The 24,747-nt window shown below is 36.3% G+C and overlaps 2 long non-coding RNA genes across 7 annotated transcripts; one reads left to right on the plus strand and one right to left on the minus strand.

Annotated features, from left to right (window-relative positions):
- Window positions 1-482: 482 nt before the first annotated feature.
- LOC128027061 (uncharacterized) lies at window positions 483-3,960 on the plus strand. Of its 2 annotated transcripts, none has more exons than XR_008186622.1 (4): window positions 483-719; window positions 1,632-1,843; window positions 1,969-2,052; window positions 2,700-3,960. It is a non-coding gene; the product is annotated as an uncharacterized LOC128027061 (long non-coding RNA). The 2 variants fall into 2 exon arrangements; XR_008186621.1 differs by having other exon boundaries at window positions 483-709.
- Window positions 3,961-5,595: 1,635 nt separating this feature from the next.
- Window positions 5,596-9,087, minus strand: LOC128027022 (uncharacterized). 5 transcript variants are annotated; one of them, XR_008186594.1, is made up of 8 exons: window positions 8,860-9,087; window positions 7,857-8,086; window positions 7,648-7,731; window positions 6,875-6,975; window positions 6,692-6,788; window positions 6,494-6,558; window positions 6,179-6,391; window positions 5,596-6,090 (listed from the first exon to the last, which is right to left on the minus strand). It is a non-coding gene; the product is annotated as an uncharacterized LOC128027022 (long non-coding RNA). The 5 variants fall into 5 exon arrangements; XR_008186591.1 differs by having other exon boundaries at window positions 5,597-6,090; window positions 6,875-6,979; XR_008186592.1 differs by having other exon boundaries at window positions 5,597-6,090; window positions 6,875-6,979; window positions 8,850-9,087.
- Window positions 9,088-24,747: the final 15,660 nt, after the last annotated feature.

The raw sequence follows: 24,747 nt of genomic DNA on the forward strand, positions 1-24,747 counted from the left end.
ATATGAATATAACACTTGATGGATTTAGTTTTAAAATGTCTTCTGCATTTCCAAGGATTAAGCAAAAAAACTCAATACATATATATTTTGGTTTACACAAAACATGAGGAGGACAGAATGTCATGCATGCTGGCATCTGTCTAGTTTGGCTAGGTTTCACCAAGTAAAAGCAAAATACCATAGAGTTTGATTGGACACACAGCATTTGATGTTAACAAAAGATATGGGACGCACTTTTTACCCCTTATTTTAAAAGCTGGTACGACTTACTATGTACAATTATATGATTAGGTGCAATATATTATTTCCATGTTGCATTTTTAATGCATTTTTATTTATTTTTTTGCTTTCAGAACCGACCTGATTTTGGAGATTAGTATTTTCTGCCAAAATCCATCAGGGTCCTCTCAGCTGTTCTCTTTTTGTCATGTGACTTTTATTGTCATTATCTGAAACAAACGATCACATAATCAACTCTTCATCCAACCCGTTCTCATCAGTCTGCGTATAAATAACACGACTTTACACTTTCTATTTGCGTGTAATGCATACGCCAAATGCCATTTTTGCGTGCATATGATACGCCAATCCTTCCCATTAATTTCGGTGGAGAGCAGATGCGTCCAAATAACACGCATCATCTTCAGCGGCAGTGACGTCACTAGCGAGGCTCGTTCAGTTCACCTGATGCGCGTACACCTTCAAACAGGTAAGCAAGGGTAAATATATTTTTTTATTCTTCTTTTTGTAATGATATCACGTGGTTAAGCGTATTGTTTTAATTATTTCAGTATTTCTGCATCACGTTAGACAGGGCCGTGTTTTTAAAGGGCAGTTTATGCTCAAATTATGGGTCAGTGGGCTGCTCAGCTAGCCTACCATTGTCATTAGCCTAAGCTAACCTGTACTGTTTATAGACCTGTTGCAGTTTTAAATAAATAATGATGTGACATATGGGTCTTCAGCTTTTAGACATGACTAATACAAGCACAACAAAGCACCCAACCCAATATCGCGCGATAATCGTGATCGTGTAAAAAGTCCACACATTTAGCATATTTTTACAATACTAGCCTAACTTTTGCTTGACCACGTCATGTGTAGCAAATACACACACAGTAACTACAGCATATTTACCATGCTTCTCCTACTGTAACCGTAGTTTTACTCTGGACTTTGTAACGCACATAACCACGACATTTACTATGGGTTTACCATAGTAACCATAGTTTTACTCTGGTATTTGTAGTTACTAACACACAATAACCACGACATTTACTATGGGTTTACCATAGTAACCATAGTTTTACTCTGGTATTTGTATTTACTAACACACAATAACCACGACATTTACTATGGGTTTACCATAGTAACCATAGTTTTACTCTGGTATTTGTAGTTACTAACACACAATAACCACGACATTTACTATGGGTTTACCATAGTAACCATAGTTTTACTCTGGTATTTGTATTTACTAACACACAATAACCACAACACTTACCAGGATTTTACCACAGTAACTGTTTTTACTCTACACTATTTGTAAAGCAGAGTAACCACTAAGTTTGCCATGCCTTTAATATCTTTTTGTGATGTAATTGTAATTCAGTGTTTTTTCTGTCTTGCAGTTACGTCGGATTACATACTCCACAACAACCTGTAATCCAGCAGATCTTTAAAGAAGCCATCTCTTGTAAAATCTCTCTCTCTCTCTCTCTCTCTCTCTCTCTCTCGCTCTGCTAGAATTAACAGGGAACTTCAACTCCACGCTCCCAATGCTGATATTGAAGAAGCTGTCAATGGGGCTGAACAAGTCCTTCAAAGGATCAACCCTTCACAGGTAATGTTGAAGACTCTTAGTTATAACTGATTTGCTTTAATGAACGCATCCTTATATTATGTGTTAATCAAATATTTTGGTCACAGATCATTTTAACACACTGTCTCAACATGTTTATATTTCAGGAAGGCCTGTCATGAGATTTGAATTTGACCATCTTGTGCATTTATGAAGAAGACCAAAAGCTGCAAAGGCAAACACTTCCAATGGTACGTCAGATACATTTTTCTCAGCATTTGATGTTTCTTAAATTTTGGTTCACTTAGCCCATCAGGAAGAACTCTCAACAAAGAGCATGTTGTAGTAGTAATAATTCATCCAATAATCATATTATATTGCACAAGCGTACTTGTACAAAATTCTACAACTTTTACTCCTACTGCTGTTATTGGCCATTACCACAGCTCCCATCAGATTGTGCCCATTGTAAGAGTGTTTATATCATGAAGTTTAAATGAAGTCCATTGTATTCTTTATTAATCTTTACAAATTGGTGCCGCCTCTTCCTGTTTCAACAGTACATGATATCTGTCCACACCTCATAGTCTGCCTTTCTTTCTATGGTGATGTTACTGAACACATCTGTCTTAGAAGCAAGAGAATGGAAATCCTAGTTTAACTTTTCAAGTGCTACAAATCAGATCTTCAATGAATTTGGGCAATCAGATCACTTAAAGTTGTTCACACAAGGACCAATAACTATAATGAGAAGTATTTTAGCATCCACACCAACAGACAATACTGTACAATTACTGCTATGCACACTGCAGTTACAGTATGTTGTATTCTGCCATTTGTTGTTGTCAGTGTTTTTGTTGTTCATAATGTGATAAATTATCTTTGTTTCTTCTTGCAGGATTTCTCACAGATTACTTAATCATTCTTCATCAGCTCTTCACAATATCAGCCCAAAAGCTTCCAGATCTTCCTCTCTTGTGTGACACATCTGCTCTCAGTCCTTTACTGCCAACCTCCAGTCTTAGCATTTCTGCTTGTATTCATTTTTCCTCTACATTCATCACTCCAATCTCTACTATAAGCACTCCTGTATATATATATATATATATACACATAATAATAATTATTATTATTAACCATTTATTTGTTTTGCATTTATTCACAATAGAAGCAAACAATGATTACAGGATATATGTTTTTAAAGGTGATAATTGTAAAATATTGGAGCATTGTTCTTAATCATTTTTGCCTATTTGGTTGATAAAGGGAAGAAAACAATATATTTTCAACTGTAGCCTTGATTATTCTTTGGCATCTTTTGTCAGGATTTCTGTAAACAAATTCCCTTTTTATTTTTGAATATTAAACTTATGTTTTTTGAAGGGAGTTTCTGTTGCAATTTTGTTTGTTTTCACTTAGTTACCTCTATGCATTTTTATTTTTTTATCAACTTTTCTTTTTTTTCATAGTGGAATAAACTGGAGAGAGACTGTTCTGGGCACTATGTTTATCTGCGAAAAGTTTGACATATCAATAAACACTGTAAAATGACTAGACAATGAGTGATTGATGTCATGATGTTTGTTTGTTTGTTTTCTATTCCTATAGTTCAACTGGTGGATCTAAGAATGGCAAGTTTTTAGGGTCCATTTCCATGAAACGTAGATGTGATAAATTGTTTACCTTTAATACACTATAAATACATTGTAAATATTACAGAAGGAAAATTGAGTAGTAGAAAAATATTGTGTTTAAATAATCTTCAGAGGTGTTTTTTTTAAGCAAATGAAACATTTTGACATTTATTTTTCACACAGTATATGCAAACTTTTGAGTTTAAGTACTGTACACTAATATTAGTGTAAACAATGTAGCCTATTCAATACAATGGGAATCATTATACCTTCGTTAAAACACAAAACAAAAAAACACCTTTAATCAACGTATTTCTTGCTGCATCAGGGTAACTGCAGCTTCTGTCCATTCACTACAGGAACCCGGAAGCTCCCGGCATAAATGACCATATATGTACAAGTTAGTGTGACGCCTCTGCTCAACTGGGTTGCCATTGGCTTTGACGTTCCCTTGGCTCTCGCAGAACTCGCTGTGATTGGACTATCTTTTAACCCAAATTATAAACCGCTTAATGTTGCAAAGTCCGTTTGACTGTAATCATTACGTCAGTAACACCTTCAGTTAACAATGCAGTGTTGCTATGTCGTGAGAAATTACCTCTTTACCGAAATCGTAACCCTAACCCTAAGCACAACTCCAATAAACTCCAAATACCAGCGCTAATATTACTCGCGTTCAAACGATAGAATGGCAGAGGCTTATGGGTAATGTAGTTTAAAATGTTTAATAATTAAAAAAATGGGAAAATGCAATCTTTTTTAACAAAGGGTCATCTAAACATGTTCATTGTGTAAACATTAATGACATATTTAAGAGGCAGGCTGAAATTCGATATTTTACTAAGTGCACTTTTTTAAACACCTTTATACCACCTTTCCATATATGTTTGAAAACTCTGTCCAACATTATTTAATTAGCATAGCATAAGTAGTTGTCCTGCCATTTTTTTCTTTGACACTATAATCAGACTGATTTACAGCCATTTGAAATGTACATTTTTTTGCTCTTCTAAGGGACTCTACTGGACCCTTGAAGATGGAAGGGCAGTAAAACATACACATACCTTTTCTCATCATGGACAACAGACTGTGCTGAGTCATAATTTTTAAGTTTTTCTTTTCAACAAATTGCCAATATGTAAGTTGTAAGTCATGTTTATCTTAGAATAAGAATAGAACCATAAAAATATACATCAGTGCCTATTTGGAATAGGCTCCAAATATTGACTTATATCAGGTGCAAGGATACAGTATTGAAAGTAAACAAAGACACCAATTTAAACAACCAATACATACTGTGACACTTCATTGTACTTTCACAGTGTCAATGTGTCATTCAGTAAGACAAGGTACAGAGAGTGTGTAGTTTATAGTGCAAAGCCATACAATTCATGCAATGCAAAGAATCATAATATTAAGAGCTAATTTGTGTCTCTGTGTAAAATACTCCTCATATTTGTCCTCCTCGGGTACTAAACATCAGTAATGTGCATGCTCATCTTGCTTATTATACAGTACTGGATTCATGTTGATCTTTCCCTTGTCCATCACCTTCAGTTGTACATGAAATTCCTGCAGCATTATAGTCCATGCAGTATCTTCTAATGCAGCTTTCAGCCTGCCCTTCATCTAACTGAATGTCATTAATGTAACCAAATGTTCATTTTTTAATTAAAACACATTTATCTATTGTTTACAAAATTAAATGGTGTATTTACCAAACACCATTCTTAATATAGAATATTCACCCTACTTTATTATCCAACACCATGTGCAGTACTTTACTGGAGGATACAACATAAAGACAACTAAAGTAGTGTATTAAGACAAATGATATACAATTTTTAACAATATTAAAAATGGGTTATGTTAAAACCATGTTTTTCTAATCAGATGAAACCATGCAAATGCATGCATGGTGAAATGTCTTGAGCCCCAAAGAATCACATCAAGTTTTTAGAGCTCTCCTGCTTTTCTTCCTCTTCTTGCTTGTCCATGTCCTGGACATATCATAATCTTCCATGTCATACATTTTTTTTTGCAGTTGTTATGCAGCACCCTACAGCACAACTGATGAACAAAAGACATGTAACTAATTTAAATCAAATATCTTTATTGTCACAATACAATGAACACAAGTATACAGGTGATGAAAGTCTTGGGTGCAGACTGCAGCGTGACAGTATGGATGACAAATTAATTAATTCATGAATATATATGAAATACAAATTCTGAATATATATATATGCAACACACATATATAAGGGACTCAATTCAGGTAGAGAACAATATATGTTAAAAATTATGCTATACAAAGAGCATGAATTGAAAACAATAATAATCACAGTACACATACATCTCTGCAGTAAAGCACGGTATGAATTAGTGCAAACAGAATGTCAGGGTGCATAATAATATTGAGTCCAGTCAGCATAACTGATAAGAGTGCAGGGCATATGAGGTTGGTGGGGTGTGTATGGTTTTACTGGTATGAGTTCAGTTCAGTCTGATTGCCTGTGAAAGGAACTTGTCTCACTGTCTGCTGGTGTAGGTTCTGTGATAACGTCTGCCTGATGGTAACAGTGAGAGCAATCCATGGCTCGGCTGGCTGGAGTCTCTGACGGTCCTCCTCACACTCCACCTGGTCTAGATGTCCTGGAGGGCCAAAACATGTATTTAGGTTATGGTAAATCAATAAACAATATATAGTATTTTTATTTATAATTGTTGCACTGGACTTAACATTGATTCTTGTTGGGGATATTGGCCAAAAGAATCCCACCACAACTAGCTCTCGTTGTTTAGCTGTGATGTTTACTTTTACAGGCCGTAACATCTGAGCTGTCGCAGTAGAGCGGTTTGTGAATGCAGTCTTCACAGCAGATAACTGATGGGTTCAGGTAGCAGTGCTGCACTCGGTGGCCATTCAATTGATATCTTCATCAATTGGCTTCATCTTAATTCAAACAAACAGACAAAACAATAAGTCAGCAATAACAGCAATAACCATTCTAGAGTAATAGTATTGGTGAATACAGTTGCAGGTGTCAGTACTCACCATATTCAGTCATTTCCTTCCCAAATCACAGAGATGATGCACAGCTTATTTGCTCATTTTAGGAGCTATAAAAAAGATGTATATGTGAAAAACTATAACTGCGGACTTGAAAAGTCTTTTGAGAGATCAACATCAATGTTGTACCACACATAACTGCATTGAATTCAGACATACAAATTGAAATGTGAAACTTTTCACCTTTCTGTCTTTTCTTTTGGGGCACAAGAAGTCCATGTTCATTCCTCATTTCTTTAGGACTGGTTTGACTGATTTTCTTTGCGTTTCTGGTCTTCAGCTGTAAAACAAGAAAATATTTATTGACCCCATGTTTAATCATTATTGTTGTTTAAAAATATAAATAAAGCAGATATAATTATATACTTCAAGCACAAGTTCCTTGGCAACTCTAGTAGGCTCCTGAGTTCATCTGTACACATCAGATTCAGCGTCTGAGAAAATGCCATCATGCAAACTCTCAGTTTCTGCCTTACAACAGAGCATAAAAGAATGTGTGAGTGAGGGAGTACAGCATGAAGATGAAGTGAAAAAGGCAGAGAAAGGCAGAATTTTGTGTATAAATTTAACAGAATGAGGGGAACATTTAAGAGATTTAAGAGAACAGTATTGTCTGTTGGTGTGGATGCTAAAATACTTCTCATTATAGTTATTGGTCTTTGTGTGAACAACTTTAAGTGATCTGATTGCCCAAATTCATTGAAGATCTGATTTGTAGCACTTGAAAAGTTAAACTAGGATTTCCATTCTCTTGCTTCTAAGACAGATGTGTTCAGTAACATCACCATAGAAAGAAAGGCAGACTATGAGGTGTGGACAGATATCATGTACTGTTGAAACAGGAAGAGGCGGCACCAATTTGTAAAGATTAATAAAGAATACAATGGACTTCATTTAAACTTCATGATATAAACACTCTTACAATGGGCACAATCTGATGGGAGCTGTGGTAATGGCCAATAACAGCAGTAGGAGTAAAAGTTGTAGAATTTTGTACAAGTACGCTTGTGCAATATAATATGATTATTGGATGAATTATTACTACTACAACATGCTCTTTGTTGAGAGTTCTTCCTGATGGGCTAAGTGAACCAAAATTTAAGAAACATCAAATGCTGAGAAAAATGTATCTGACGTACCATTGGAAGTGTTTGCCTTTGCAGCTTTTGGTCTTCTTCATAAATGCACAAGATGGTCAAATTCAAATCTCATGACAGGCCTTCCTGAAATATAAACATGTTGAGACAGTGTGTTAAAATGATCTGTGACCAAAATATTTGATTAACACATAATATAAGGATGCGTTCATTAAAGCAAATCAGTTATAACTAAGAGTCTTCAACATTACCTGTGAAGGGTTGATCCTTTGAAGGACTTGTTCAGCCCCCTTGACAGCTTCTTCAATATCAGCATTGGGAGCGTGGAGTTGAAGTTCCCTGTTAATTCTAGCAGAGCGAGAGAGAGAGAGAGAGAGAGAGAGAGAGAGAGAGAGAGAGAGAGAGAGAGATTTTACAAGAGATGGCTTCTTTAAAGATCTGCTGGATTACAGGTTGTTGTGGAGTATGTAATCCGACGTAACTGCAAGACAGAAAAAACACTGAATTACAATTACGTCACAAAAAGATATTAAAGGCATGGCAAACTTAGTGGTTACTCTGCTTTACAAATAGTGTAGAGTAAAAACAGTTACTGTGGTAAAATCCTGGTAAGTGTTGTGGTTATTGTGTGTTAGTAAATACAAATACCAGAGTAAAACTATGGTTACTATGGTAAACCCATGGTAAATGTCGTGGTTATTGTGTGTTAGTAAATACAAATACCAGAGTAAAACTATGGTTACTATGGTAAACCCATAGTAAATGTCGTGGTTATGTGCGTTACAAAGTCCAGAGTAAAACTACGGTTACAGTAGGAGAAGCATGGTAAATATGCTGTAGTTACTGTGTGTGTATTTGCTACACATGACGTGGTCAAGCAAAAGTTAGGCTAGTATTGTAAAAATATGCTAAATGTGTGGACTTTTTACACGATCACGATTATCGCGCGATATTGGGTTGGGTGCTTTGTTGTGCTTGTATTAGTCATGTCTAAAAGCTGAAGGCCCATATGTCACATCATAAATTTATTTAAAACTGCAACAGGTCTATAAACAGTACAGGTTAGCTTAGGCTAATGACAATGGTAGGCTAGCTGAGCAGCCCACTGACCCATAATTTGAGCATAAACTGCCCTTTAAAAACACGGCCCTGTCTAACGTGATGCAGAAATACTGAAATAATTAAAACAATACGCTTAACCACGTGATATCATTACAAAAAGAAGAATAAAAAAATATATTTACCCTTGCTTACCTGTTTGAAGGTGTACGCGCATCAGGTGAACTGAACGAGCCTCGCTAGTGACGTCACTGCCGCTGAAGATGATGCGTGTTATTTGGACGCATCTGCTCTCCACCGAAATTAATGGGAAGGATTGGCGTATCATATGCACGCAAAAATGGCATTTGGCGTATGCATTACACGCAAATAGAAAGTGTAAAGTCGTGTTATTTATACGCAGACTGATGAGAACGGGTTGCTTCATCAGTTATTCCCTCATTCAGTACTTCAAACCCATTTCCTGCTTAATGTACATTTGAATTCCTGTTTGTTTTTAATTAAAAAGCTATTTTAAATTCAAAAGACGCAAAGTTGATTTCCAAATGACAAGCAAACATTTTCCTGAACATGAAGACTCATATTCATATCCTGAATCAAAGATCTTTATACCAGACTAAGACACCATTTCTTTTGGATTGTCTTTGTATGATTCACTTATTTGCTCAGGGGCTGCTCAGGACAGGCCGTGCGACCTTTACACAACAAGGTCACAGTCACAATATTGTGTCCGATAGGTCAATGTGGACTGCACGTAATAAACAAAACATCCTCACATAATTCATTTTCATCCTATGAGAGATAAGCCGAGGGATCTGTGAATATAGGTAACACAGTCCCTGTGTATCCAGGGACGTGAATGCGCTGGAGTGGAAAGATCATGCAGAAAGCTGTTTACCCTTGATTTGTTTGAATCAATAGCTGCAGTGCTTTGGTTTTTCTCAATGATTTGTAATTTGTCCCTGTTTGGCAGCTCTTAAGCCCCTAAGATCCAACACAACACCGAGCCTCATAAAGAAAGGCAAATCCAGACTTTATAGGATTACTAGAGCCCTCATAAAAAGAGAAACTCAGCGCTGTCCTCTGAGAATATTTCATTTATGGGATTTAGCCTAATATGACCCTAGCATCCATCTGTACATCTGATTACAGTAGGCAACTTATGACATGCATATTTCATAACAAAACACTAGATTGATTCTGAATGATAGTTTTAATCATCACGCGGAATTGCAAATAGTCTTGAGATTACAACATATTACAGTGAGTCAAACTAATACATCCTTGAACTGTCTGTACATGTGAACTGCCCCATTTATTATCTCAATCTGAAATGATGCAACTGCTCTGCAAGCCCGAGATCTAATGATAAAATGACTTAGAACGCACATCCAATTGGTTTAATTTATTGGTAAGTGTCATTCTGATGATGTACAGTAGCTGCTGTCACGTTTTTAATTTCTGCTCTTTTGAAGATACAACAATCGAGAGCGAAGGGAACAGAAACTGTATTAGGAAATGTCACAAGCCACATTTGAACCACATGAGTATCACTAACGACCAGGCCTCAGACTATCGTGTCCCTTTTGAAGACGACTTGAATGCGCACAGGGTCTTAGGGTGGTGCTGCTATCACAAAGTCTCTTACAAAGATTATAGATTGGCTCCTTTGCACTCTGTTTCAAAGAGCGCTCATGTGTTAAGGTATTAAAGCACTCACTGTAAACCCAGGAAATCTTCCCTCCTCCCATTTCTGTCTCTCGGTATGTGCAGTGGGCTCTGGTAAAGGTATTGGCAGGCCTCTGACACTGGCAAGAAAATGATTGATTTGAGTGTATCGATCGTGTTGTAATGAAAGAAACCATGCTCACTGTCACTATGTGACAGATACCGTACTGTAGCTCTGCTGAGGACATTGTGTATTTTCCTTTGATTGAGCTGGGATAAATGTAGCGGATTGAACATCACTATAGAAGACAGCCTTAACACTGCGTGCAGGAAACAAACAATAATAACAGCAGAAATAAAAGAGCCTTTTTCTGTTGTGTTAAATTGGGGATCAATTGTTACTGTAATAATGATATGCTTATTCTCAGAAAAATCCCACATTTTCAAATGATACATAAAAGAGTTTAACATTTTTCTAGCAATGTTTGGAAAGGTTAAATGGTCAGCGCCTCACATTCTCTGAGATTTTTGTTTTTGTCGCCATGGCCTTGACGGTATTTCCGCAATTATTGCACGACAATCCTGACATTCTGTGAGGATAAAAAAAATCACTCATAAATTCTCAAGTCGTTCTTTCTGTTTGCCCTCATTTTGTACAACAAAAAAAACGTAATAATAACTGGTTTCTTTAATTTTCCTTGAACCTACACCAGACATTGGCGGACTCGCAATGACCCAGATCTTGTCTAAGTCTGGAATCACTGGCAGGCGTAATAGCTTCTAATGGTGAGTAATATGAGCTGCAGAAATAATTTCTCTTCCAGTGAAAAGTTAAATGAGGCTTAATTAAAAAAAAGACACAGGACAGCCATGGCTTCTCATTGTCATTCAGATGGTAGAGCAGCCCGTTGTTAGAGGCCTTGGATAATAGAGGTTATTCTAATCTATATTACCATTCATACTGCTGCAAAACATAAATAAAAAAAAGCACAATACAGCACTGAAGGAAATCATTCCAACACTAAATGTTTAATTACACTGAAAAGTTAATACCTTAAAAATGATAAACAGTTCTGCCAGAATACAGTCATCGCTATCATCATGTCCATTTAAATCAACTTATGGGGGTGTATGAAGCATGAAAAATCGAATTTCCCTCGATCTTTGAAATGAGTTTGATGTACTAAAACGCACTGTTCATAACGTAAACTTGAAAAGGCCATCTATTAAAATCAAGAACCAAAAATGACTACAATGAAATGTTAGATAGATGAAATGAAATGTTAGAGAGTTGACTTCATTTACACATCAATGACGTTTATTCAGTGTTCAGAGAAAGTGTTCTGTTTGGACTAATCAGAGCAAGATAATGAGAAAGTAGCATAAATATTATTCTAAGCACCAGAAAGAGACACTTGCAGACTCTACCCACATTGGGAAAAAGCGGATCTAAGCTCAATCAACAGTATTTGTGACAAAAATATAATAACTCGCCACTCATTTTCTTTAATTTATTTATTTATTTATTTTTTTTTAAGCAAAATATATAATAAAAAGGTTTACATCAATTGATATTTAAAAATTTTATTATTTGAGCTAAAAAGATTTTAATCTGGTTGTTTTAGTGTTTATGGCACTGGATATAACTTTACATAGAAAAGGGTAACTTTTTAGTATACAACTAAAATCAAATTGATACACATATTGTTTATGTCTTGTGGCTTAATCTTTTAATGTTTACGAATTAGCCCCTTTCACTTCCAGTAAAAAATAAATAAATAAATGGAGGCACATTGAACTTAAAGGGGTCATATAATGCTATAATAATATAATTGCTCTTTGAGAAATTAAAGCTCTTGGTGAATAAAGAATATCTGTGATGTTGGAAAGACTAAAGTCTCAAATTCAAAGAGATATTCTTTATAAAAGTTAAGACTTGTCCACGCCTACCTAAAACACCTAATTTAAACACGCCACCCAACATGTCTACGTCACGATTTGGGAAGATTTGCATAAAGTGGCCCAAATGTTCACACATAGAAAGAAGGCATACCTATTATTCTCGCTTTTGCTACCAGGGCCATGTTGTGAAGATGCTGGGTGTTTCATTCACGCCGGTGTTCTTATCGGGACACGCATCACAATATGGTGAGGGGAGTAACATTTCTGTCACACGCTTGAGGCATTTGGCCAAACACAATGCACTGTATAGAGGGCCAATCAGAGCACACCTCGCTTTTCAAGTTATGTAAAAAAAAAAAAACACACGTTTCAGAAAGGCAGGTCATAGAGAAAACACATAATGTACAGTATGTGGAAAATAATGTTCAAACCATATAAACACCATTACACCATTTCATTACACCAAATACACAAAATAATGTTCTTTTTAGAAACATTATATGACCCATTTAACTTGTATTGAAACCAGAAGTAATCCTCTATGTTTCTGGTCATTTCAGACATTTGCTGTTTATTTTTTCCCCCAGAACATTTCAGTGCAGACTTTCAACATAATGTTTGGAATAAATCTTTAAACTAAATTATGACTTCTTCTGCCCAAAAAACCTTGACTGATGTCATAGTTTAAGTGGATCGAGAACAATAAATAGATAGATAGATAAATAAATAAATAAATAAATAAATAAATACAGTAAATAAATAAATAAATAAATAAATAAATAAATAAATAAATAAATAAATAAATAAATAAATAAATAAATATCAACAAGTCTGGATAAAAGCACCACTGCCTTTTGATGAATGTGATGGAGAAAGAAAGGCATGGATGCTCTGAGTCTCATTTAAGATTTTGGTTACAAAGACAGAGCCAGCGGGACTTTGATGAATAGCTTGAAACACCACTGACCTACTTGCCTATTTTGGTTCAGCTGTGCTGATTCACAGCACCAAAAACACAAAAGATTGAGTAAAGCACTCGAGGGCGAGCGAGTTCGATGACTTTGTGATGGTTCAGTGCATAAATGCACAAGGGTTCAGAATATCTCGGGTTATATTTTTACCATATTTTTTACTACTGGTGAAAATACTTTTTTTTTTTTTATCAATTTAAACATTTTTAAAATTACAGATTATATTATTAGCATAACAAATTAACAAAAAGATATCAACATTAACATGAATTTTTTAACACGAAAGTTTTAATTTGAATAGTGACTTTATATTAAATATTATTTTCATTTTATTTTACATTATATAACATTTCTTTGTTCACAAAACAACTTGAACTGAGTTTGTTTCCCTTAAAGGGGGGGTGAAATGCTATTTCATGCATACTGAGTTTTTTACACTGTTAAAGAGTTGGATTCCCATGCTAAACATGGACAAAGTTTCAAAAATTAAGTTGTACGTTTGAAGGAGTATTTCTGTTCCAAAAATACTCCTTCCAGTTTGTCACAAGTTTCGTAAAGTTTTTTTTTCGAGTATGGCTCTGTGTGACGTTAGATGGAGCGGAATTTCCTTATATGGGTCCTGAGGGCACTTCTCCCTGAAGAGCGCGCGCTCCCGTATCCCGTAACAGACTTCACTGATCAGAGCGAGAGCGTCGCGAAATGTCACAAAAGGAGTGTGTTTTTGGTTGCCAGGGCAAGAAAACCCTGCACAGATTACCAAAAGAGAAACAGCATTAAGGGACCAGTGGATGGAGTTTATTTTTACAGAGCATCAACGGAGTTGTGTAAGTGTTTGTGTTTGTTCCCCTGCATTTCGAAGATGCTTGTTTTACAAACAATGCCCAGTTTGACGACGGATTTGCACATCGTTTATTTCTTAAGGATAATGCAATCCCAACGAAAAAGGGTCACGATCGTGTGTTGGAACCACATGCGGTGAGTAAAACTGCTTCAAATATCTCTGTTATTAACTTAGGTATCGGCGTGTAAGCACATCAAGTAAACAACATGCGATGTTGTCATCAAACTGCACTTCCCACATGTACAGCTAAAAAAAAAAAAAAAAAAAAAAGACGACAAAGTGGAACTTAGTCATTTTCCAAAACCGCTAAGCAAATATATACAGTTTCAGTACATACCACATAGAGACGCTGTTGTTGCTGCTGCTCTTGTTAAATTTCAGCCTCTGGATCTGATTCTGGATCATAAATATATGCTGAATCTGACTGCTAGCCATGGTTTGTTTTGGTTGGTTTTGTCCTCATGTAATGTCACAGCTTCCAAACGCTATCAAAGCAAAAGCCTACTCGCGCTCGTGATTCTTTAGCTCCGCCCACACGTCACGCCTACAGACGCTCGTGTTTTTCCGGGAAAAATCGGTACAGACTATCTTTCTCTTATGAATATAATAAAACTAAAGACTTTTTGGAGTTATGAAGGATGCAGTACTACTCTATAGGTACTCAAGATTAACAGGATATTGAGTGAAAACGAGCATTTCACCCCCCCTTTAAGTATAAATCTCTGTACAGTTGATATTTATTTAAGTTAATAATATTTTGCCTATGGGCTAAGAAAATTATGTTTTGGAAACTTTTGGAAAACAAGACTAAAATACTCATTGAGGAAGAGCAGATGACTAGATATTTATAGGCAAACTGAGAAAGCAATAAAGAAGTATACTTAATGGAAAGAGTCTACATATGGTGAGAACTAGATGTTGCATAATGATATTGCATATTCAAACAAGGTAGACATCACTCATCCACATGGATCCCTCCTGAGATCTGTGAAAGGTTGATGTGCCCATTCAGTATTGATGGAGAGTGTCGGAAACGGAATCGTTTGGGAGTTAGAAACTGAAACATCTGTTTCGTGTCTGTTGATGAGACAGAGGAGACATTAAACACTGAAGTTTTAAAATCTAATGACATAAGGAGGGAACAGTTGGGTTTATTTATGGAGAAGAAACATATATCACACCTGCACGCCTGCTGCATGAAAAGGTATATACGGCTCTTTAGTATTCCCAAACCTCTTCCAAGGGGAAGAAAGACAAGAGGGGAGAATTACAACTATTCCCAGCGTACTGATTAACCCTGGCACTAGAAGAGATGCAGAAAGACAGCGAGGAGAGAGATAGATGATGTAGAGGTTAAATCCAAACAAATTTTGCAACTATATTTATGATGCACAACACCGACCAGTATCATAATTTCTGAATGAAATCCAATTCTTGTTTCTTACAAATTTTAGGGCACTGATTACAAAATTAATGTAATTTTTTTTATAAAATATAATGTGCATTTCATTTATTTTTTGCTTCTGATAGCCACGTAAAGTATAAGGTGAAAAAGTATTTTATTATCCCTTAATCACCAAAAAAAAAAAAAACTGCCACAAAGACATAATTCCAATCTTCCTCTGAGTATTTGATGTATTTGGGTATTTGTTACATTTTTAGTTGATTTTTACAAGTATGAATGATTTTGAAGAAATAATTTCTTGCCTAATCCGGATTTTTTAAACAGTTACAGAAGATTTCTTTGTAATGAAAGCTCTCTCTCTCTCTCTCTCTGTAGAAAGATTTGCTAAGTACATTAAAAGTGAGACATGAAAAGAGATTGTCTGTGATCTTAATCCTGTGCAAATTGGCCATGTCTGTAATCTGTAAAGTAAAAATTTCCCCCGCAAAACACCTAACATATTTCGGTGAACACCGAGGTCATGTGATAATGTTAGTCCCATGCGAATCAACATCTCAGTGATTTGGCCTGGATTTGGTGGGTCGTATATAATTTTTCCTGTGCACCTTTTTAGCCATCTTTCGTGAAGAATAGAGCTGCGTTGGAGTGTTTGATAATATTTTGGGTGCTGTCATCATATCACTACACCATACAATTTGCAGAAAGAGAAAGCTGAAAGGTTAATGTGTTACAAATAAATAAACCATAAAGCTTGAAATATTATTTTAACCTGGCGAAATGTAAATGACACAGCGCAAGAAACGATATTATAATAATAAAAAAATGCATCTAGACCATAGAACCGGACTCTCAAATCCTTGACATCCGGGTATCCGGGAGATAAGTTAGCAAATTCGAGTAAAATCACAGGCTTTGCTTATCCCATGCGAATGCACCACATTAAATTAATTTCGAATTTCAAAATCACACAAGGTCCCTAGATAATGCTAATCCATGTGAATATGGCTTAAGTATGAATAAGCGACAATGCAAAACTTACACTTCAATAATTCTTACACTTCAATGATTCTTAATTGATTACCATGACCTTTCCCCAAGTATTAACTCATTTTGTACCCGCAGAGTTCAACAATCTATACAATCCTACAGTAAGCTTGTGGAAAAATTAACTTTCCTACCTCAGTGGAGGTTGCACACCCACACAGCACAACTGAAACCCAACAGTATGTCATTCTCTCTCTGTAATACACAGGTCAAAAAAAAAAAAACACATGAGATTTCCATGTGGATACACCCACTTAAAGGATGCTGAGACTGTCTGTCTAAATTCAGTGGAAGTGCAAAAGGATTAAATTAATATAAAACAGTGTCCTCCTTATCACTTATCACTTTGAGTTGAAAGACATGCAGGATATTTTTCTTTAAGCAGAGTCCTGGATGCCTGCAAGATGTAATATTTACTTCTTGGATGACCTTCATTATCCTTTCACAGAACTCTACATTTATGACCATTCTTCTTATTTTGTCTTTCAAGCTACTGCTTTTAAAATGTGCTTCAAACATAAATGTTTGAATGGAACATTTTGCCTGATTGTAAAATATACAAAATAAAATGAAGAGGGTGTTTGGTCTGATTATTGTAATTATGATTTAATCCCCACCTACAGTAAATCAAAACAAAAAAATTAGGGGAGCATCATTCATAGAAGTTCACTGTTGTGGCATAAAGGATGTAATGTCTCCATTTCCTCCTTCAGGGAAAGAGTGTTACATACATACCTGAGACGTTATCACTCAGTCAGTCATATTCGACGTTACATTAACACTGACGCTTGGGATCCCAATGGAAAGCGCCACAGCCAGAACTATGTATCAAAAATTGAAGGTGCAGGTGCTGACAAGCAATCGTGTCAGGACACGTGCCATCTCAATCCATAATCTACTGAATGCCCAATAAACCAGATCACATATAAAATGTGATCTGGGGTGTGGAGACACATGAAAATAGAAATGAGAGTAGTAAGAATGGTCTCAACACAGTCTAACAAACTTCTGTTAAAGGGACTGACAGTAATAAAAAAAAAAAAAAACACTGTCCAGGGAAATACATGGGCTTACCATAGGGAACCATACCATCGCAGAACATACAGGATTACTAAGAGAATCTCATGTTTGGCACCTAGTCCAGTAAAGGGGGTTGCCTAAATACTAGACATGGCAACAGACTTCTCTGCTGAGTCTGCAAGCCACAGGGTGCTGGAGGAAATTGACCAGGATTCACCAGATGGGGAGCTTACTAGAAGATATGGTGCTTGTATCCTAGCTAGAGGAATGCCACCACAAGTGAGACACTGAGCTGTTTCCACCCAAATTATCTTTTCATATCTAACACATGGGAGGAAACTGGCTCAACCCAGAGATTATAGAATGTGGTAAAGGTATTAGTTGTCACCCAGCCTGCAGCTTTGAAGATGTCTGCTAGAGAGGTGTCATACACCAACGCCCAGGGATAGCAGTGACATACACTTTCAAAGTGGAGGGGGACAGCTTCTGCTTCTCTTGGAAGGAAAAGCACATGAAGGAATGCAGAAGGCTGGAAAGCACAAGGCTGAGAGGAACACCAATCAATGAATAGACCCCACTTCAACGCATAGGACTGCCTGGCAGAGAGGGCCCTAGCCTGAGTGATGTTATTTGCCACACCCCATGAGGTGCCAGTGAGGTCCACACCGTCCTGTCCAGAAGACATGCAGGCTCCACAAATCGGGACCTAGGTGCCAAATAGTGCCCTGTCCCTGAGAGAGAATGTCCTTCCTCAGGGAGATTCTCCAGGGAGGGGCTTTCGTGAGGAGTATGAGATCAGAAAATCAGGTCTGGGTGGGCCAATATGGCACAAATAGCAGGACCTGCTCTTTATCCTCCCTGATATTGCACAGTCTGTGTAAGGAAGCTCAATGGGGGATAGGTGCCAGTGGAAGGATTACTGGGAAGCGAACAAGTCCACTTGGGCTTTTCAGAATCGACTCCAAATCATCTGGACAACTCAGGGATACAGTCTCCATTCTCCCGGAAGGGTATGCTGTCGTGAGAGTGCATTGGCTGCACGATTGAGCTCTCCCAAAACATGAACGGCACACAGCAATTTGAGCTGAATCCTGATTTCATCTCAGCTGAAGCCAAGTTGAATTGTCTCAATGAGTCAGTGAGATGGGTTGGGGAATGCTAGCCAGACCTCCAAAAAGGGCACCATAGGGATGATTCCAGATGTACCCACAGTGGGGCAGCAGAGGGGAGGAACAGATTCCAACACGAGAAGTGTATTGTCCCCAAGTAGAAGCAGAGAAGAATCTCTTACCTGACTCCCTGGATCCCATGGGAAGATAGCAAGGGAAACATATGGAAAGGGAGTGTCCTGCAACCGCATGGATGGAAACAGTGTGCCGAGACTGACAGTGAGGAAGCCGAGCGTCATTCATGGACTTTTGCCACCAGCAGGATTTCCATAGGGCTGGTCTTGCAGAAAATTCCTGACAGTGATCCTCAGGTCTCCCTTGTCGCTAACCAATGCAATCCCAATATCTTATCAGAGGAACTGGACTTGGCAGTGCTCAAGGGAAGCCTCATATTGTATGGGGGCCGCAACCTCAGAATAGCCATTTACATGCGTTCGCAATGTGGACAAGAACCATCCATGAAAGTCATCTCAGCATGCTTGCCTGTTTCTGTTATTAGAGGTAAGGAAACTACCTAACCCAAAAGCAGATTGTCAGAAAGACATCTTAAAGACACTCTTGACCGTATCTTGCTCTTGTAGGCTGGAGCTAAAAGGGGTGTAACATAGCACTTATCTGTGCTACATAGGGTGAGTATTTCCTGCAGTCTGTAGATCTTGTCATTTCTATTTTGCCCCTGTGATAGAAGAAAGAGCGCTCATGAAGCAATCGCTCTGAAGTGAGTCTTTCCTTTCAGTATCTGGCGTGACCCCCTTTTGTAGCAGTAATTACTGCTAAACATTTCTAAATGTAGTTAACATTTTTTGGAGAGCAGTGGTTTTTTACTTGCAACAAGCCATGCACACCATGGTTGTTCAGTGTTCTCCTGATGGTGGACTCATGAACATTAACATTAGCCAATATGAGAAAAGGCCTTTAGTTGCTAAGAAGTTACCCTGGGGACCTCGTGGACTATTACACATCTTGATTTGGAGTTATCTGTTGGTCGACCACTCCTGGGGAGGGGTAACAATGATCTTGAATTTCCTCCATTTGTACAGTCTGTCTGACTGTCAATTTTTGCAGTCCAAACTCTTTAGATATACTGTAGTTTTATACCCTTTTCCAGCCTTATGAAGAACAACAAGTCTTTTTCTCAGTTCTGTCTACTGACTATTTATTTTTCTCTATATTTTATTAGGGCCTGAGCACCAGTGGTGCATGGACCCTCTTGGAAAAGCTCCGTTTATTATTTTATATTGTTATTTATAATTTAGGTTTCACTTTATTTTGATGGTCCCTTTAACACATTCTGTCGACTATAAGTAGCACTAATAACTCTCATTTGAGCATTAGTAGAGTATTAGTAGACTGATAGGGTTAAGGTTATAATAAGTTGAAATACTTGCAATGTTACTTCAGTAGAAGTGGAATGTCTGTTGGGAGACCATGACAATAAAAAGTTAGCATATACTAAGCAGACAGGCTACTAATAATCTGATAAGAGTTAGTAGACATGTAGGTGCAACATTACTTATTGTCAAAAGAATGTTCAAAAGGGACCATTAAAACAAAGTGTTAACATAATTTATTTTCTATTCTCTTCAGGTTTTTTATTTATTTATTTTTTTACCTTAATTCATATGTGTGTCTGCATTATGTTTGTACTTTCTGTACTGGAAGCTCCTGGCAATAAAGCTCATTCTGATTTTTCTGACCACCTCTGAGATCTCCTTTGTACGTGCCATGATACACTTCCACAAACATTATCAGACTTTGATAGATCCCCGTTCTTTAAATAAAAATAGGCACACACTGACACCTGATAGTGATTGAAATCACCTTTGAACAAATGGACTCTAATTTCACTTTCAGATTAACTGCTAATCCTAGAGATTCACACATTTTTGCCACTCACAGATATGTAACATTGGATTATTTTCCAGACAACAAAGTTCATATTTTTGTCTCAATTGTTTGATTTGGTTCTTTTTGTTACCTTTCTGGATTGAAAATCTGATTATCCTTTGTGTCATGTTAATGCAGAAATATAGAAAATTCTTAAACGTTCATAAGCAGAAATGTATTTTGCAATATTTCTCAACACACAAAACTTTTGCATTTCATTGAAATGGGTACAGCCTGAAAATGACAGAAAAAATTACTTTGAAAGTTATTCTATAATTTGCACACTGGATAAGACGTATATTTTCCTGTTTGCAAGCAGGCTGTTAATGGAACCAATCTCTGCTGAGACCAAAATATCAATGTGTTGCCAGAACATGAGACATTGTTCCACTTGTGTGATTTCTAACTAAAATGGAAAGAGAGCTGTACTCAGTTAGAGGAGAACAAGGTTATTACCTTGACAATGTTCTCTATGACAATATGCAATCTGCTTGGCATTTCTCTGGGACATCTGTTTCAGCCAGAGTAAATGGAACGTTATTATGCATGGTAGAAACACTCAAGTTCTATTTGCTGCTGATCGGGACAATAGACCTTTGACAGATTGCATTCTTGGAGTAGAAAAATAATCTGTTAATCTATAGACAGAGAGTAAGAGAAGGCTCTCTGAAGCCCTCCATTCTGTTAACTAAACATTGCTGAGGCAGGAAGAGGTCATCACATGTCAAACTGGGGAAGATCCTCAGGCAGTGGACAGTGGACTTGACCACTTTTGGCCTCTCTGTACATATCTGAACTCTACAAATCTGAACTGGCTCTGACCCGTACTGTGGATGAGTAAAATCAGTCAGATTTTCTCAGATGACTAATTGACTTGTCAACTGACAGTATGAGTGAGTCTTTGGTCTTTACGCTGCTTCTCTGGCACTCACAAATTATGTGCATTCATTGTGTTGATTCACTTACCTCATCATCAGCTGCCAGTAAGAAGCAGAGCCTATTGAGACTCAATAGACCAGCTAATTTCTCCAATCCTTGAAAGTTTACAACTGTCTGGGTACACTAATAAATATTAGTGATGATTGGCAGCGATTTAATGCACTTGGCACAAAAGGTCCACGTAAGCCATGCAAGAAAACATAGCACTTCACACGCTATCAATTTAGGTAGCTGTCAGTCTTGAAGCTGTTGTCATGGTGACAATCATACGCTCTCATGCAATGTAATCATGGTTCATTACAGTGATCTTACAATGCTGTGATAACCAGGTGCCCTCTTATATCTTTTTCCTATTACCAGAGCATTTCATTATGGTGAAAAGGACAAAATAGTATGTAAACTGAATTTATAGGGTTAATTTAAGACATTTTTATGTTGTGGTTGTCCATGTTTAGTTTTTACAGTATATACAAATTTGTGTCTTTGACAACAAAATATATCACTTTCATGAGAGTGCTGCATATAAATATGACTAAATGGACAAACCTATGTTAAGTGGTTAAGAAGTGAACAAATTAAAGGATATGCAACCACTCAACTTTGATTTAGATCATAATCTGTATGTTTTTATTACAAAATTAGCTTGGTCTTCATAACACCTCCATTAGGAGAGTGGGGCAGCAAGTAATCACACATTATGTTAACATATTCACCTCATAATGTTATCATGACACAACAAGAGCATTTTGTGTTGATTTACATAAAAATACATAATATGCTGCTGTTAGTTTTGAAAACAGCTGATGAACAGCCAAAATTATGGTATAATATTTTAAATATTTTTTTTAAATTTGACATAAGGTAGCTCCACGTTATGCTGGTTGGAAGCAGTGACGTCACATTCGCTGAGGTTGGGGTTGATCAATCAGCCCCGGGTCGGCCCCGAGTTCACAGGTCGGACGTCTGACTTCAAGATGCGTTCCAGAAGTGATTTCCAGTAAGAAGTGGGAAAAATCAGATTTTTCAAGTTTTCTGTAAAGCAGCATTAGCGGTGACCATTTCTGATTGGATCAACATGTCAGTCTAAAAATAAATGTTTTATAAGAATCAGTTGTTTGTGAACCATTATATTAGTCGTGTTGTATATTTTTGATTCACTAAAAAGAACCGGCTCATAGGAGTCACTAAGATCAAGCTCCTATCTGACCTGCTTCTTAACTGGTTGGGACACCGGACAATGGTTGACTAGATTTGTCATTTCTTTTAATCTGCATATGCTGCAAGTTTGTTAAGATGTTGGGCTTCTCATCACAGACTTAAAACATGAATTGTCAAATGAACGATGGTGTACACTTGGCAGGTCAATTCTCAACTCCTTTGAAACATGCTAAATTTATGATTTACTGTACGTATTCCTAAAAGAGACCATGGTTTAGAGGATATAGGATATACAGTACTGTAGGTCACACTTATGTCTAAAATTTACAGCTTATATTTCTCTGAATGCCACTTTTTTGATTATCTTTTCTGATACATGCTAAGTGAACACTCCACTATTCATGAAGAGTTCACTTAAAAGTGGAATGGCTTTCTGGGAAGCATTATCTCTGCTTGAGCGTGTTTCCCCTCTTCCTGCACAGCATGGGCTGTGTGATCTTACTTTAACAATAAATGCACTGCGTTGTTTATGACGCACAAGATGTCACAACATGTAATTGAACCAGATGCGGGATCCCTAATGCTTTGGCTTTCATTTTTGTCCATGTTTTTCTTCTAAAGGCTGCCACAAAATTATTGCTCAATTCTGCCCAGTACTGTATAAAATCCAGATTGCAGCATATCTTATCATATGATGGCAGAAACATAATTGCCCTGTTTCAAAAACATATTAAGCTACCTGTGGTGAAAATTTTAGCCATTTTTGTCATCATGTGAAAGGACCTAACTTAATGCCATTTTAGGGAGCTCTTCAAAGGGAGCATCTCATAGATCCTTCACAGAAAAGACAATTGCAGAATGCATTGCAACAAGATAAGTTAAAAAATACAAAAATAAATAAAATAAAAAATGGCAAATGCACTGGCAGCAAAAAGTCTGGAATAATTCAGATCTTTGTTTATGAGTTTGAAAGCAGATGTATTATATAAAAAATATATTTGGGGAAAAAATACAGTAAAAACAGTAATATTGTGAAAAATGATTTTATGATTACAATTAACAATGATTACAGTAAATGCTTTTCTTTTTACATTTTTTTATTCAATTAATAGAACATATATTTTGTGAGTACAAAGCTGAATATTCAACAGCCATTACTCCAAATTTCACTATCACATTATCTCTCAGATTTTTTTATTTTATTTATTTATTTATTTTCACTGTTGAAAACAGACTTTTGTAGTTATACAAAAATATATATATTTAAACAAAGTCTGTTCAAAGAACTTTCTATTCATCAAATGCTTAAATAGAAAATAATAAATAAATAAAAAAGAATCACACAATTCTACAAAAATATAAAGCGACAAAAATTGTCTGCATGAATAATAATAATAAGAATAATCATTATTCAAAATTGAGCAACAATAATAATTGAGTAGCAAATCAGCATATTAGAATAATTTCTGAAAGATTATGTGACAATGAACACTTGATTAATAGCTGCTGAAAATTCAGCTTTGCCGTCACAAGAATAAAATACATTTTAAAATATGTTAAGTTTTAAAATGCTTATTTTAAATTGTAATAATACTTCACATAATTTAATTTAATTTAATTTAATTGTTTACTGCATGTTTATAAAATAATTGCAGCCTTGGTGAGACTTCCCTCATTAAAAATATAAAACATATATTATTCCAAACATTTGGCCTACATTTGGTGTATAATAATTTCTTGAAAAAGTATTACTATTATTATGTTTTAAATACATTCTAAAATATATGAAAAGTGTGTATAAATAGCCTTTTAGTCAAAATTTTAGGTTAGAATTTGTAATTATGTTTGTGCTACTATTTTTGATTGTGCCTGTATGCTACTTATATATTATTTATTTGTAATTTTCTTGAAAAGCGACCTTGAACTCTGGAAAGGCACTATATAAATATATAATGTAGAGTGTGCCAAAAGAGTCACTTATGAGGTTCCATGACAGTTAGGATGCCAGATGCCTGTGTTTTAGAAGCCAGATTCTTATGTAGGCAGTAGACAGCAAGGCAACTCTCTAGGTTATGGAAT

This window comes from Carassius gibelio, chromosome A14 (genome assembly GCF_023724105.1).
Source record: "Carassius gibelio isolate Cgi1373 ecotype wild population from Czech Republic chromosome A14, carGib1.2-hapl.c, whole genome shotgun sequence".
In the NCBI taxonomy this organism is placed as follows: domain Eukaryota; kingdom Metazoa; phylum Chordata; class Actinopteri; order Cypriniformes; family Cyprinidae; genus Carassius; species Carassius gibelio.